At 41.4% G+C, this 17,886-nt stretch overlaps 1 protein-coding gene across 1 annotated transcript in view; it reads left to right on the top strand.

Annotated features, from left to right (window-relative positions):
- The window catches only part of LOC146862835 (gamma-aminobutyric acid receptor subunit beta-1-like), a 296,614-nt gene that overhangs the window by 182,845 nt on the left and 95,883 nt on the right, over window positions 1-17,886 (top strand). The window lies entirely within an intron of this gene.

Raw genomic sequence — 17,886 nt, 5'->3', positions numbered from 1 at the left:
AGTAGGGAAAGTGTTTGATAGCATTGGGGTAAAAATTACTATTCCCACTCCACAGAGTGCAAAAGTAGGTAAAGTGTTGGATAGCGTAGGGGTAAAAATTACTATTCCCACTCCAGTGAGTGCAACAGTAGGGAAAGTGTTGGATAGCGGAGGGGTAAAAATTACTATTCCCACTCCAGTGAATGCAACAGTAGGGAAAGTGTTGGATAGCGGAGGGGTAACATTTACTATTCCCACTCCAGAGAGTGCAACAGTGCAACAGTAGGGAAAGTGTTGGATAGCGTAGAGGCAAAAATTACTATTCCCATGTCAGCGAGTGCAACAGTAAGTGTTAGCTAGCATACGATTAAAAGTGACTATTCCCACTCCAGTGAGTGTAACAGTAGGGAAAGTGTTGGATAGCAGAGGGTTAGAATTAACTTACTTATCAATTAAATAATTATTAAAATGAAATAACTAAATAATTAATTGACAATACCTTAATTCTAAATACTAATAAATATAATGTTAATAATTGCTTTTTTTAAATTAAATTATTCACACCCTGTTCCACTATCAACCCACAACCTGCTCCTAAAAAACACAATTATTATAATTATCAATTAATTAATAATAAAAATTAATAACCATATTTAAAAATTAATTGATAATTAATTATACATACTAATAAATAAATAATAATAATTACTTTATTATATTTAAATTGCTTCCCACCCTATTCCCTTATAAACCCACAACCTACTCCTAAAATAATAACACAATTAATATAATTATCTATTAATTAATTAATATTAATTAATAAGCAATCAATAATTAATTAATAATAAATTAATTATAAATACTAATAAATACATATTAATAATTAATTTCTTATAGTTAAATTTCTTCCTACCCTATTCCCCTATAAACCCAAAACCCGCTCCTAAATAAATTACACAATTAATATCATTATCTATTAATTAATTAATATTAATTGATAAACAACAGATCATTAATTATTAATAAATTAATTATAAATACGAATAAATACATATTAATAATTACTTTATTATAATTAAATCACTTACCGCCCGATTCCCCTATAAACCCACAACCCACTACAGAGCCAAAATACGCAAAAATGGTATTTACATAAAGGTATTTACTGCTAAAATTACAAAAAACTACACTTATACCCAAAAATTACATCACACACTTTTATCACACATACTAAATTACAGAGCACTAATATAAATATCGATATTATTAACAACAATGTTTTTACAAACGATATTACTGTCTTCGATATTTAAAAAAACGATATGTCTTACCTTACTGTCGATATTCTGTACCACGATATTCTTGCAGTCGATATTGTTGACATACAATATTTAAAACTCGATATTATGGTAGTTATTCTGTCTGTGCAACCCTCCTGGCGCGGAAAAGTGCGTGTGTGCGTGCGTGCGTGCCTCTGCGCCTCCTGGTGCAAGGAAGTCTGGGGAATGGATCCATTTCTATTTTCAGGAGAGGGAACATGCTTATACAAGCTACAGACCATCACCTTACCATCTTTGGCCGTCACTTCCCATCACTTCTCGCATCATTAACGCAACATGGCCATGTGCCCCAAACTTTCCCCTCCCTTCTACCCCTGACCATCAACCCAGACTCCTTGACTTTACTGACTCTCTATGCACCTTTCCTGCACCCCCTGACACACTAAGCAACCTTGCTGCGCCCCTTTAACACACACATTCACCAAGTAATCACTGGAATGACTTCCAGTGCACTCACCCACTCTAAACAATGACCACACAGTAACCAAACTCGCTAATGCACACCCCAAGCCTGATGGTGCCAGTGAGGAAATATAAATTTTTATGGTCAATTGTGTCCCCTATCTTAGACCCCAACGGCTCCATGTACATGCTACAAGTACATGTATGTTCCCTCCACTTCAAGCTATGAAGACGCAAATACAATTGTGTCCAACATCAACATGTCCTCTTTCAGATCCGCCATGAATGGGTCAAATAGTCCATTCCTAAGTATGATTGGCCACCGACTTTATATGGTTCACTTTTCACGTTTTACAGTTCAGGCGAGTAGGCCCTGAATTCTGCCATCAAGCCTTTTCCTGCTTCTGCCTCTGAAATGCTCCAGCCTGCATCTGTATCCATGAACTTTGTCTTACTCCCTGCGCGGCTAACGGTGCCTGACGCGGCCTGTTGCCTGCCAAAAACTGTATTCAGCCTTCAAGTTATCTGCTCCGTTCCTCATCCGATGCATTCCTGTCTAGTAGTTTAGGTAAACATCCTTCTAGCTACCGAGCAAAGGGCCCGGCCTCGCTGTCTTTATGCAAGTAATTCATAGGCCCTGTTACCATGGAAGATTCCTGCCCCCTCGCATCTCATGTAGACACATAGACGCTTGTACACGCACTAACAGTCAGTATAGAATAGGATCTGTCCGAGAAGACCTTTCCTTCCAGATAATATAGTTCCTTAAACACAAGATATTAGATATGATTTAGGACTAGGTTGTCCTGACACCCCAGACTTCTGTCTCCACATGTAGGGCTAAATGTCAAGTCCCCTTCACTCTCCAGTTACACGTCAATCACACGTCATGCGGCTGCGCGCGCATCTCTGCCAAATATTTCTGCTGACACTGCAGGATTCTCTTATGGATCCACCCACTTGTGACATCATTTTCAATGACGTTTCTAGCATACGCCTATTATTACGCCTATTTTCATTACGTATGTGTATTCTTATCTGTATTATCAGCTGTTACGCCTCCTGCATCTGTCTTAATGCAATGCTTTTCATATATATATTGTTACTTGTCAATAATGTAGGCGGATCCCTTCCTGAACCTTCGTGGTGATGGAATATGATTGCCTGGTTCGAACCATAATTCCTTTGTAAGGAATAAAGTCCTTTTCAGAACCTCTAATACCACGGATTCTGCCTCTTATTTTGACTGAGTTATTCTTACTAGACTTTACCGCATAAAAAATAGTACAGGTAATTTAAATATTTACCACATAAATTGGCGCCCGAACAGGGACACTTTCTCATCTCACGCGCCGGAGGTGCGTTGCAGGCCCGGTCCCCTGCCACAGCTGAACGGACAAAAACGCGTACCCGCAGGATTTCCTGTATCTCCCTCCGGCCAAGCGGGGGTGACTGAGGCTGCGATCAACACCCAGACGAGGCGGTGAGAAGTGCGAAGTATCCCGACCAGAGCCTAGCTGAGAGAGCAAGATCCGAGGTATACAGAGGCCCACCAGGTTCCGAAGTTCCGAGTCGAGTCGAGTCCAGTCGAGTCCAGTCCGGTCCAGTTCAGTTCAGTTCCGAGGCCTTCCGTTCCGTGCTACCCGGTGAGTACCGTTGCTGGGCAGGCATTTAGACGTGCACATTAATTTGTGCCGGTCATGACGGGTTTGGGTACACAAATCCGGTCTGCACTGTTTTAGCAGTGTATCTGTACTGTTTAGCAGTATATCTAGTATGTTCATGTATATAATTCAGTATTATCTAGTATTAGTATTATGTCAGTAACTAGTTTTCTTCTAAATTATCATTGTTCGTTAAATATTAAATGTTAAATGTTAAATGTTTTACTGTGTTTAAAAATTGTGGTATGAATGAGTGTTCATTATTGTGTTTATCGTATTAATTGTGTTCAAGTCCAGTTCGAGTAAGAACCAAGTAGCAAGGTTTAAAGATGCCGTTCTTTTCAAAATTAAGACAGATCAAAACTAGAAAAGGAGTACTCGAAGAAGCTGTTCCCATTCCACCTAGGGACACTCCAGGGTATTTCATGTATCATAAACATGGCCTAGATGCCGTATTATATCTTGACTTATGGGTAGACTACACCAAGGATCTAGCAGAAAGTCAGAGGTGGCCCGCAGCTGGGACATGGGATGCAGATTGCATCATGAGAGTAGAAGAAGAATTATGGAAAAAGAAAGCCAGGCAGTCACAGAAAGATGCCATTGAACTATGGCGTAAAGAATCGTATAGGCGCACAGAGAAAGCGCTCAGACAGGAAGAGAAAAGTAGGGAGAACTCAAATAAAGCCCGAGAAAACGTATTAGTTGAGGAAGGTATTCGAGTAAAATCAGAACAAGTAGACAGACAACGAAACACTTTTATGAATGGTATGTATCCTCTTCTGGCCGAGGGTTTACCCAAGGCCACCCCGGAAATACCGAAAGATTTGGCACCCCCATTACTCCCGACTAAAGCACATCCCAAGACCGCAAAAGATATTTTCCTTTCCTCCTATTTAGACGATGTAGCTCCCGAATATGTTAATGATCCACCACCTGTCGATGGTGCTCAACCCCGAGATCATCTACCCCCACCTCCGCAACAACAAACTCCTCCGCACAATCCAACAGGTCCATCTGTCTCCACCGCTTTTCCTGCATCCACAGTTTCTACCTTACATCCCACAAATCCTTTCGTGCCTAGCACCTCAGAAGGTGCGACAGGAGGTGCGACAGCAATTTTTGCCACACCACCGTCACGAAGTAAATCGTCTCTTAGAGATTTAGCAAACCAACGTACACCCCAAATAGCGACGTCCGACATGTTTAAGGAACATCTTGTGGATTGTAGATATGATCCAGTGCCCGGTAAAAATGACAGAATGCTGCTATCATCACTACGTATACGACGAGCTTCATTATATTTAACGACATTACCAGGAATGATTAATCATCTAGACAATATATATCGCTTTGTCCAAACAGGGCAAGGCCCTGAAAGTATTGACGAAGCCATGGATTATCAGAAAGTGGATATACAGAGATTACTGTTACGCTTCTTCATAAACTGCTTGATCAGAGACAGAGATAGGCCTGGGGTAGATCAGGATGAAATGCAAGTACTTACCAGATGGGGTCAGAATATATCAGAGGGAAAACATGATAAACAGACGTGTATAGTAGTTATGTGCCGAAAGATCCGCAAAGAAGTAGAACGAATACATAAAGCCAGATTGGAGGCAGACAAAACTGAATCAGAGGGAGAGGAGGAGGAAGAATCAGAAATGCCCACAGGACAATTAGAAACGATAGCTTATGTAGGTAGGGGAAGACCTTGTAACAATACCAGATACTTTAATGATCCGATACGTCCGATACGTCCAGACAACAGACATATGCTAAATACGAAATCCCCTGAACACTTATTCCAGGCTGCTGATAAATTACTTCGAGACCGAAGGGGGTATCATATGCTCGATTCCATGGATGAACAAGAATTAGCCAGGTCAGCAGTACAATGGGCTGACAGTTTTGAAAAATACATTGATGATGCGCTAGCACACACGTTTTTGAATCTCACCCCAGATGAACAGCGTTTAGCTGGTATATACATGATACAACACCTCCTTATATTATATAGAAGCCAACACTCCGATCCTGGTCCCCTACCTGATATACTGATCGAATTACTCACGAACAAATGGAGAGGCTCAGGTACTGACATAATTAAAGAAATTCTAGAATATCGACACCAGTACATTGTCTTCGTATGCCCAGAACATGTTTCAGTTCCCCCCAAGGAAAGCAAAACGTATCACATAGACAGACAGAATCCCTTACGCGAAGTGCACCCAGTCAGAGGTGATGACAATATTTTTAAACGCGTGTTTGTGTACACGCCCATAACTAAAATTGAATTATTAGAAATGAAGAAAGTAGTACCTAGCCATGACAAAGATCCAGCAGGTTTCCACCGTGAGATAAAAGACATGTTACTCATGGGAGAGTATACTTACCCTGACATTATGAAAATATTAAAGGTCTTATTGCCTGCCGGTATTTACGAGAAACTCAAAGAAAAGGAATGGGAGGTGGGAGACCAAAAGATAGATTGGACAGCATTAGAAAACGAAGAAAAGGCCCGAGCTGCAGGTTCAGGGCTTGGGGAAAAGACTACAGCATTACCAGGATTATTAGTGCAGGTACTACCACGTTTATTGACTACGAAAAAGGAAGACTGGGGTGCAATTTCAGCCTGTAAACAAAAACAAGATGAAGACACTAGTGATTTCTATTCCCGATTTGAAAAATGTTTTGGTATTAATAGTGGCATAAAAGCAAGTAGTGAATCGTATCCACATCTGTTTGTGACAAAATTAGTTGAGAATTCCCTGCCCCAAGTTAAGAGTAGAGTATTAAAATTCGAGAGTACTTGGCAAGGTAACACACCGTCTCAGATGTTACAAATGTTACAATATCATCACAATAGAATTAGAGAAGAACAAGAACATGAACAAAGACGTATGAAAGACACGAAAATGAAAATGCTTGTTGCTCAGTCAGTTCCAGCTGACGGTCATAAAAAGGGTACGACACAGTCCAATGATTCAACGGGTCCCGTTAGAGGGACATGCAACTATTGTAAACAGCCAGGTCATTATATACACGATTGCGCAGTTTTAAAACATAATATCTCTACGGGTATAACGAAAGAGAGACCACGTCCGCCTATACAGGATCAGATCCAACCACAAGTACCTCAGAATATACAGCCTATGCCAGCTGTACAGCAGACCGTACCACAACAACAACTACAACAACAACAACAGCCACAGCCTATTGCTGCAACGCAAAACACGACACAACAGATGTACCAGTATGCACAAAATGACTACCCAGAGTATCAGCGTTACACATGAAATAGCCTAGAGAGGGAAGTTGGCCTACCCCTTATTGAGGTTCCCGTAGATCAAGAGGGTCCTTATGTACAGAGTCAAGTATTAGGAAAAGACAGAAAGTTTCTACTCGATACAGGGGCAAGCAGAACCACTATCAGTCATAGCGAAGTTCCAGGGGCACCCCTCTCAGGCTCACAAAATATTTCCCTTGGTTTCTCAGGAAAGCCTACTATTAACGAAGTATCGCAACCGCTTGCTTTCACAGTCGGTCCATTGACACGAACTACAGATCTATTGCTTACGAAATCATGTCCAGAAAACTTGTTAGGTATAAAAACATTGAAGGCTCTAGGAGCTGTAATATGTTGTTCTCCGGAAGGAGTACGACTATTTTTGCGTGACTTTAAAGGTCACTACGTGTCTAGAGACATGGATCACCGGTTACAGAATCTACCTGCACATTTATGGGCGCAAGGCCCCACTGATGTAGGTTGTATGCACATCACACCATATCGAGTCACACTCAAAACAGGAGTGGTACTACCACGAATGCGACAATACAAGTTACCACCAGATGCTGTAGTGGCTTTACTGCAAATCATTGACGAGCTCATTGCACAAGGAGTGGTTGTGGAAACCGACTCCAATGTATGTAATTCCCCGATAATTCCGATTCTTAAACGAACTGATCCAAAAGCACCCCCAGTATATAGATTAGTTATTGATCTGCGAGAATTAAATAAATGCATTGTACCACAATACCCCGTGGTCCCAGATATCTCTTCATTGCTAACAGCCATAGATTCAGAAGCAACGTTCTTTACTGTAATTGATCTCAAGAACGCTTTCTTTAGCGTCCCAATCGATCCGGAAAGCCAATATTTGTTTGGATTCAGTTTAAATGGACGAAGTTTTAAATTCGCACGCGCACCTCAAGGATTCACAGAAAGCCCCAGCATCTATAGCCAAGCACTGAAAAGAGAACTTGACAGTATCCACATGCCAGCTAACACTGCCCTGCTTCAATATGTCGATGATCTGCTGATCACCGCCCGAAGCGAACCTGAATGTGAAAAAGCATCACTGACGGTTTTACATTTCTTAGCCGACAAGGGGCACAAAGTGTCCCCTTCAAAGCTGCAATTCTGTGTCCAGCAAGTTGTGTACCTTGGGCACTTGCTGTCCAAGGGGGGAAGACAGCTTCCACCCGACCGTATCCAGTTAATTGTTAACATGCCGCCACCCAAGACACAAAAGGATGTACGGGCATTCATAGGCCTCACCTCGTACTGTAGGCAGTGGATCCCTCAATATGCATTTCTAGCAAAACCACTCATTCAGTTGACAACACAGGAGGCAGCGACATCGACTGTCCTCCCTTGGACTCAGGAACATACACAAGCTTTTGAAAGCTTAAAGAAAGCTTTATGCCAAGCACCTGTTTTAGCAACACCATGTTACAGCAAACGTTTTACACTCTTTGTTACAGAACGTGAAGGTACTGCTTTGTCAGTACTCACGCAGGAACAAGCAGGATCACACAAACCATGCGCTTACTTTTCTAGCGCATTAGATCCCGTAGCTCAGGCTCTTCCTGCGTGTCTGAAATCAGTCGCAGCAACAGCTTTAGCAATCAGACAAAGCGATGCCATAGTGTTAGGACATCAATTGACAGTACAAGTACCACACGCAGTAGAGGTTCTCTTGAACCGGACCCAAACACAACACTTGACTATAGCCAGACTGACGGGTTATGAATTGACATTGTTCCAGCCACACATAGAAATCAGACGTTGTAGTACATTAAATCCCGCCACACTTTTGCCATTAAATGGAACAGACCCATTGGCACATGATTGTATTGAAGTCATTACTATTACGACGAAACCCAGACAAGACTTGACAGATATTCCACTATCAGACCCAGACCTGACATTATATGTAGATGGTTCATGCATGAGAACAAATACAGGAGAGTTAGTGGCCGCTTATGCAGTCACAACAGACACTGAAGTTATTGAAACAAATTGTATCGATACCTTGTCAGCTCAAGCAGCAGAGCTCATCGCTCTGACACACGCCTGTATTCAAGCCAAAAATAAAACAGTCAACATATACACAGATTCGCGTTATGCATTCGGAGTCGTCCATGACTTCGGCGTGCTTTGGCGAGAGAGAGGTTATTTAACTTCTCACGGTACCCACATCCAACACGGCCCCCTTATTCAAGTTCTGTTAGACGCAATACATCTGTCTACTGCAATATCGATTATGAAGTGTAAAGCCCATACAAAAGTGACTGACGTTATTTCTCAGGGTAACGACCTAGCTGACAGAACAGCTAAACAGACTGCTCAAAATCAGATTCATCCAACTGACACGACAAAGACAATAGTTCCGACACCAACACACTGCATGACAGTTAAGGATCCCGCCCTTCATGTAATTGACATACAGACACATGCTACACCAGAAGAAATAAAGAGATGGACTGAATTAGGAGGGATCCAAACGGATCAAGGATGGATGACGAAGGGAAAATCTATATGGTTTCTCCCCGACTCAATGGTTCAAGTCATCATCAACACAATACATAGTCCAGCGCACCTAGGAGAGAAAGCTATGCTAGACAGTATTCAACACATTTGGTTCAATAAACACTTGCGAGCAGCAGCTAAACAGAAAGTACGCACCTGCATGATTTGTTGTCAGTTCAATCCAGGAAAAGGCGTACCTGTAGAACAGGGTGGATTCCAACCCCCCGATCACCCTTTTGAAGTCCTCCAGATGGATTATATCCAGATGGAACGATGTCGAGGATTCAAATATGTCCTTGTAGTTGTATGCGCTCTTTCCCGGTGGACAGAGGCGTATCCCGTCTCAGATTACACTGCCCCGACTACTGCCAAGCAATTAGTTCGTGAATTCTTCCCACGGTATGGTTTGCCCCGTATCGTGTACTCAGATAATGGCCAGCCGTTCTCATCCGAGTTAATGAAGCACATTTCACTCTTGTTAGGCTATCAATGGAAATTCCACTGTGTCCGACATCCCGAGGCAGCAGGTCTCGTGGAACGTCATAATCAGACCCTGAAAATACGACTTGCAAAAATCTGTAGAGAGAAAGGTGTCGACTGGATAGTAGCCTTGCCGGTTGCGCTCTTTTACATGAGAATGGTAGCACACTCTCGAACAGGGCTATCCCCGTATGAGGTGATCTTCGGTAGACCACCAAATATGTGGGGGACGCCTATACCTCGTAAAATCACTGATGTTGATTGTAATATGTTGACAGATTACCTGGCTTCCTTGATGTCTGCACTACAATCTTGTCGTTCACAGGTAGCTGCAGCTTTTCCCGATAACACTGAGGTGAAGCCCCATGACGTGGTTCCAGGTGACCTGGTGCTTGTAAGAAATTTCGACAGGAGGAACCCGCTGGAGCCTCGCTGGCAGTCGAAAAATTTCATGGACTACCAACTGAATCGAACTTTCAGCCCTGCATTCCCTCACAGATTGACTTAAAACTCCCCCTGGTTGATGGGCCAGAAAAGGAGAACTATAAACTGAAACTAAGGTCTAGCAAGTCAGACAATTTGATTGTTTAAGTCCTCTTCAAGGTGAATCGGTTGAATTTGTCTCTGACATGTATCCTCTAGACCGAAATAGAGAGAGAAATAGACAGAAACAGCTCAAGAAACATGCGTACTGTAAATCACTTCGTAGTCACTGCATAGTGACATTATTAATTATGTTTTTTGTAAGTCTTCTGATTATTACTGTCAGTATATTTTTACACATGTATTACCCTATTTCCAAGCGTGCTTTCAATGCTACTGCCGAACATTCTTTTAGCGAATTACCCCCGCATGAGTTGTCCTATAGACTTGCGCTGCGCAACAACACATTCATTAGTATGTTACATCATTCCCATCAGACCAGCAATGCTACAAATTGTTGGATATGTGGCTGACTCCCTCCCTATCAGAAATACAAAGGAGTTCTGCCCCTCTTTCCGTATCCATTCACACACAATGGCTCCTGTGGAGCATGGTTCAGTTTGATTAATTCCCTAGATTCAAATTCAGTAGTTTATCAAGACAACTGGGTATGGGGAAACCTGAACCTAGTTTTACTTAAAGTCTGCTACCCTAACAAGGAGGGACTTCCCAAAAGAACAGGAACTGATCTAGAAAATGAAGTATATGGATTAGGTAACTTTACACTTAACCTCATAATCCTGAATGTTGAATCCGAAGCTACACCAATCTTGCCCGCTATGTCAGTATTTCCAGTTAGAGGCGAATTATGTGTAAGAAAGAATGGTTCAATACACATGGGCCATAGTAAATGTACCACTGTAATAGAATTCAGTGATAAAGGCAAGTCTACATTTAGAGCTTCTCGTCACTCCTACTTCATCTGTGGTCACACCGCATACATACGCCTACCCCTAGATTGGGATGGTACCTGTTACATTGCATTCCTTCTGCCACCTGTTTTCCTAGCCCCGCCTGATTATCATAGGAATTCCCATTTAGTACACAATAGACAGCAGAGAGATCTCCCGATTGTCGACTACACTGAAACAGCATGGGAGAAATACACAGATTTCAATAAAGGTTTCTTTCCTTACATAGGTACAGTCACTAATAGTAAGCTAATACGTAGATTAACTAGAACCCTTGAAGCAGTAGTGAATGAAACTACTTCCGCCTTAGGCAACTTAACAGAGGAACAGTCTGCGATGCGGATTGTTGTTCTTCAAAATCGTCTTGTCCTTGACGTCATTCTGGCCGATAGGGGCGGAGCTTGTAGGGTCATCGGATCAAGTTGCTGTGTTTTCATACCAGAAAACGCGCCGTCAGTGTATAAAGCCATAACTCAACTTCATAAAATCGTAAGCCAGATACATCAGAATCCAGGCACCTGGACTTGGTCCGGTTGGTTCTGGAGCATATTGTCAACCTGGGGATGGAGGATCCTATCCTTCCTAGGTATTGGTTTTCTCATACTATTCAGTTGCTGCTTGTGTCTACAATGTGGGCCAGCGATTTGTGGTCTGTGTGCCACATCGTGTATCCCGCCTTCAGATTTTCATTCAAGATCCCGGAAGAAGAAGGAAGAACAAATGATGCTATATGAACAGATTGATGGATTGATGAAGATGGATATTTCATAAGGGTCCGTAGGGGACAAGGAGGGAATGAGGAAATATACATTTTTATGGTCAATTGTGTCCCCTATCTTAGACCCCAACGGCTCCATGTACATGCTACAAGTACATGTATGTTCCCTCCACTTCAAGCTATGAAGACGCAAATACAATTGTGTCCAACGTCAACATGTCCTCTTTCAGATCCGCCATGAATGGGTCAAATAGTCCATTCCTAAGTATGATTGGCCACCGACTTTATATGGTTCACTTTTCACGTTTTAGAGTTCAGGCGAGTAGGCCCTGAATTCTGCCATCAAGCCTTTTCCTGCTTCTGCCTCTGAAATGCTCCAGCCTGCATCTGTATCCATGAACTTTGTCTTACTCCCTGCGCGGCTAACGGTGCCTGACGCGGCCTGTTGCCTGCCAAAAACTGTATTCAGCCTTCAAGTTATCTGCTCCGTTCCTCATCCGATGCATTCCTGTCTAGTAGTTTAGGTAAACATCCTTCTAGCTACCGAGCAAAGGGCCCGGCCTCGCTGTCTTTATGCAAGTAATTCATAGGCCCTGTTACCATGGAAGATTCCTGCCCCCTCGCATCTCATGTAGACACATAGACGCTTGTACACGCACTAACAGTCAGTATAGAATAGGATCTGTCCGAGTAGACCTTTCCTTCCAGATAATATAGTTCCTTAAACACAAGATATTAGATATGATTTAGGACTAGGTTGTCCTGACACCCCAGACTTCTGTCTCCACATGTAGGGCTAAATGTCAAGTCCCCTTCACTCTCCAGTTACACGTCAATCACACGTCATGCGGCTGCGCGCGCATCTCTGCCAAATATTTCTGCTGACACTGCAGGATTCTCTTATGGATCCACCCACTTGTGACATCATTTTCAATGACGTTTCTAGCATACGCCTATTATTACGCCTATTTTCATTACGTATGTGTATTCTTATCTGTATTATCAGCTGTTACGCCTCCTGCATCTGTCTTAATGCAATGCTTTTCATATATATATTGTTACTTGTCAATAATGTAGGCGGATCCCTTCCTGAACCTTCGTGGTGATGGAATATGATTGCCTGGTTCGAACCATAATTCCTTTGTAAGGAATAAAGTCCTTTTCAGAACCTCTAATACCACGGATTCTGCCTCTTATTTTGACTGAGTTATTCTTACTAGACTTTACCGCATAGAAAATAGTACAGGTAATTTAAATATTTACCACACCAGCCACAATTCAGAAAAAACACAGGAGTATAACCCATAAACCAAACTGAGTTCTGGGTAAGTACAGTATAAATGCAACAATATCTCAGCAGGAATTATTGAGACTATTTAAACTTGTATGTGCAAGACATTACGATAAACAAACACAAGACAAGAGGCTTCAAATAATTCAATTAATGCGCCCGTAGGCGTCATATATTTTAAGAAGATCAGAAAATACGCAAAACAGTTGTTAAAGCACTGTAGGGTATAAATACCAAGGCAACCCTAAAGGAAAGTGTACAAAGTGCTCGTGACAGTGAAGTGACGGCGCAGGTGACAACGTGAAAAAGCACCACAGCATACGTCGCAAGAGAACTTACAATATATATACAGGATAAAAAGGTTCAAACATCAAGTTATTCAAATATACAATTGATCATTTTCGTTATGTTAAAGAACCAAAGGTGAAGGTGCGCCTAAGGCGTTTGAGCTGGTGGGCAGGGGTCGACTGCGTTTCGATCCTATCTAATTAGGATCATCTTCAGGAACAGGGTCGCCTATTCAAGGAGTGCTGTATGAATAAAAGTAAGTATCAGAGCGGCTGAAAGCGGGGATTGGTGTAAGTGCCTATGGTGTAAGGAACCAGATAGATATTCGAGAGTACTCAAATCCTTGGGGAAGGAAAAGTCTAGACAAATTGATATGGAGTACCTGAGTCAAAAAGAGTCTGTGCAATTTATGATAAATAGCTGGAGGAATGAAAATCGGTATCCTTACCTAGACACCCTACCAAATCAATGGCTCAGAATGGAATTACTAAGGATGAGAGTAGGTATTAATCCCACTTGATCAAATATTAAAATAAAAAGAGTACTGATGGATCCTAATGGTAGATGTATATGCGGGATGGGCATGAAATGCAATTGTTTACACATTTTAATGGATTGCCAAAAATTGCTAGCCCAGCGAAAACTGTTCCTGCGTCCAGTTCTTTTAAAGTATGGTATTAGATCACGGACGCAAGCAATAGAGCTCCTTATGGATTTACAGTATGTCGATATTGCAATAGCAGTGGTGAAGTTTATCCGGGCTGTTAAAAGGTTATTTATGGAATAGGAAATGGGGGAGTGGACCATGTATTGATAAATAGAGATTTTAAACTGGGTAATCGTAAATGTTTTAAAATAGAAATTTGAAATGCTTGGATCACATATGTGTTATTTGATCATGTTCATAAATTGTATATGGAATTGTTTTAACAAAATTAAGGTTGATGTTAGGAAAATTGTTTTTTATGATGTAAGGAGATAATGATTTTGTGATAATTTCTTTTATGATGGCTCTTTTTTAGAATTTTAAACAAAATGTTGTGTTTTGTTCTGTTTTTTGTAGTTAAAGACCAACTGTCTAAATAAACTTACTTTTTGAACCTTGAACCAGTTAGATATTCAAAAATCCATAGGGATGCTGAGAAAGTCATAAGAAAAATGTATGGCCCAGTAATGATTCAGATGTAGGATAATGCAAGTATATGACAATACTTCCCACTTTCGATGTCCGTGTGAATTGCAATGATAAAAACGGTGTTTCACTACTGTATCCATTTCTCAACATAAAAATCCCATTCCCGAAAGTATTTTTAACATCAGTTAAAAGTTTACTGTTAAAATGTATCCTGGTCAATAAGCAGCAAAGGTTTAAACTGAAATATAACAGTCCCATATCTCAGAGGTGGAGTTCCTGTCGCAAACTTACAACTTTATTATTGGGTAGTTCAGGCCATGCATGTCTGTGGCTGCGCCACATAGAGTATCAACCTCATGCCTTTACTATGGAAATGGACATTGTGATGTCGTCCTTAACAGAGAGTAGTTCATTAGTTGTTAGACTTATGCATGGCATAGACTAGTTAGCATTATTTGATAGTATACGGTATATGTCCCAAGTATACTGGTATTTGAAAGTCTGTTGTTAACTTTCACCTCAGTGTCCATAGCGAAACAGAAATTGACAAATTCTAAACTAAGCAACCAAAATGTTGATAAACTATATATGTTATTAGACAAATTCAAGGAGAAAGGTGGAACTTCCCCTTTGGATACATTTCTGTATTTCTGATAAAGACATTCTATTCATACTTTTAACCCTTGGTATTCCAATAATGCTTCCTCAAAATTATCCTTCTTAAAGTTAGCTATGCACCACTACACCCCGTGTGCTTGCCTCAACAATATAAATCACTGACAGAGATAAGGCTTGAGCCGGTGTGGAGCACCTTTCAAAGGAGGGGTGAGGGTATAGATGCGATAACAGGTGGAGTATAGAACTATTGTTGGGCACAGATGAGTGAGATTTCACTTAATAGTGGGCACAGCCTGATTCATTATAAGTTCTTACTCAGGATATATTATACACCACCAGGACGACATGTGATAGACCTTGTTATGGCCCAAATGTGTCCAAGATGCTGCCATCCCCATGCAGACTATATTCACCTGGCACGGACCTGCCTCCTGACTGATAATCAAACTGGCCGATGTTATCTTATGTTATGTCAGTCAATTTGCATCGCACAACTTATCACCCATGAGGATATCCAGGTCCTGGAGCATGAATGTAGGTCGGGCGGAGTTCCTAGCTGAACAACCAGGTCTTCAGTTTTCAGTTTTTTTATGAAGGTTGAGTAGTGAAGGGGCGGTTCATTTGTGTTAAGGGAGTTCATTCAAGGTCTTGGGGCAATGTAGGAGAAGGAGCGATCTCCTGACTTGCTACTGCAGATGCAGGAGGCACGTGTGAGTGTGACTGAGCGTAGCCATCTGGTTGGAGGGTAGAGTTGAAGTCGGTTGTCGAGGTACTCCGATCCGGTGTTGTGTAGGGCTTTGCAGGCATGGACAAGCAGCTTGAATTGGCATAATTTCTGGATGGGTATCCAGTGTAGTTCTGTGAGGTAGGGCGTGAAGTGTGGAGTGTCTGGGGACGCCTAGGCTGAGTCTGGAGGTGGCGTTTTGGATGGTCTGGAGCTTTAACCAATGATAGCCTTGATGTGATATGCTAAAGAAATGCCTGAGATCATGATACATCTTAAGGTGTTGGTAATGGCCTGCCTATTAGATAAGAGAAGAATATTGGTCATTCAGTCAGAAAAGGGTCCAATCCTACAGCTGAGAGATTTGATATTTTGTAATGGCAATGCACAAATATATACTGACACCCTACCATTAACATCACAGCCTGAAAATGTGCAGAACCGCCGCCAGCAATACTTGACGGCTGGGTCTGGAGCAAGCAATGGTGGATAAACTATTTCGAGCACCTAATTTTGTTGTATTGGTTGTATAAGTGCTACTGAGCTTGAGAAGCACTATGGGATTCATTCGCCATAAAATGTGGGTTGACAATGTTGTTATAAGATGTATGCATGAAACAGTCTGATCCTGTGATGTAATATCATGATGGCATGTTGCACTGTTAGAAAATGAGTTCCTTATATGTCCAAAATTATGGGACAAAATGACAGGCTTGTGATGGTCATTTCATTGATATTTTCCTCCCTGTAACAGTGAACTTATTCATGTTCACATCTCTGTTCATTGGAATCTTGGGAGACTGATGTTGATTATTTCTTCTTGAATGTGCTTGTTCAATTCTATGTATAATGCAAAGTAAAATAGTTAATAAAAGGTGGATGACTGAATGAGGATAGTTGATTTGGTGAAATAATTATCAATAGGTAACATCTGCGTATTGGTGAAAAGAGCTTCCCAGAGTTTGCATCAAGATGCCAAACACTTCTCTGTATTGGTTGAAACATGTGGGTCTATATTAGACCCTTGGAGGACGCTGGAATGATTATGGTATGATGTCTATAAGCTGTCCACAATGTGGATGGAATTGGCATCAGAAAGATGAGATTTGGCCCTTTTTAGGGTATTTCTCCTTAAACCCATTCTGATTTCTGGAGCATCACAGAGATAGCTTTGGTTAATGGTCTGAAGGTAAACATTGAGATCTAAAAGAAAGAGAAGGCAGGAATTACCTTTGATAAACTCACTGTCTCAGTGCTAAAAGTAACAATAAAGTACCACATATGAACATTTAATAATCGTATTAAGTGGATAAAGTCCCTTTCAAAGGTTCTAAATCAATGGCCGTATAAAACAGTATTTGCTGCTGACCACGGCTTCTTTTTGACCCCTCATAATTTAGTAGCATGGTCTAGAAGAATCAAATGGAAAACACCAAGATGGATTCAAACCTAATAAATGGCTGGGTCTGACTTAAAACAACATTTGCTGGAGAAATCATTATTTTTCCTAGACTACTCATGGGGCACATCTCAAGCCAATTTCAACGCACCACTCATCCTTTAGATTTGTCCTGAAGCAGAGGTAATCAAAATGATACTTCCTCAAGCCTTTTCTTTTAGTCGAATGGAGAAGGGCTTGGAAATAGGCCATTGGAGTCCATTTTCATTTTCTCTGAGTACAACCCCTTGTGGAAATGAAACGAAATGAAAAGAAACATTTCACATGCGTTGATTTCTCCTTTGCATTCTGCGTGGTTCAGTTGCTCGTAGTAATTGTTTTGTTTCTGGTTTACTCTGCAGTGCCAGTTAAGTGAGTGTATTCAAGAACGGAAGTAACTTGCATTTCACGTATGCATTGCTTCAGTGCTGCACAGCCGCGGCAGCTTAGTGAACATGATCCATTATCAGAACCAGCAGCAAATAGGACTGAATTTGTCCTCTTGGCTGAATAGCTGTGCTCTCTAATGACTGCACCACTTACGCTTCATACTGCATGTTTTCCACTAGGCAGAATGCTAGCAGTAAAAGAAGACACTTT

The sequence above is a fragment of the Triturus cristatus genome, chromosome 2_2 (genome assembly GCF_964204655.1).
Source record: "Triturus cristatus chromosome 2_2, aTriCri1.1, whole genome shotgun sequence".
NCBI lineage: Eukaryota > Metazoa > Chordata > Amphibia > Caudata > Salamandridae > Triturus > Triturus cristatus.
This window is presented reverse-complemented; position numbering and strand designations above follow the sequence as displayed.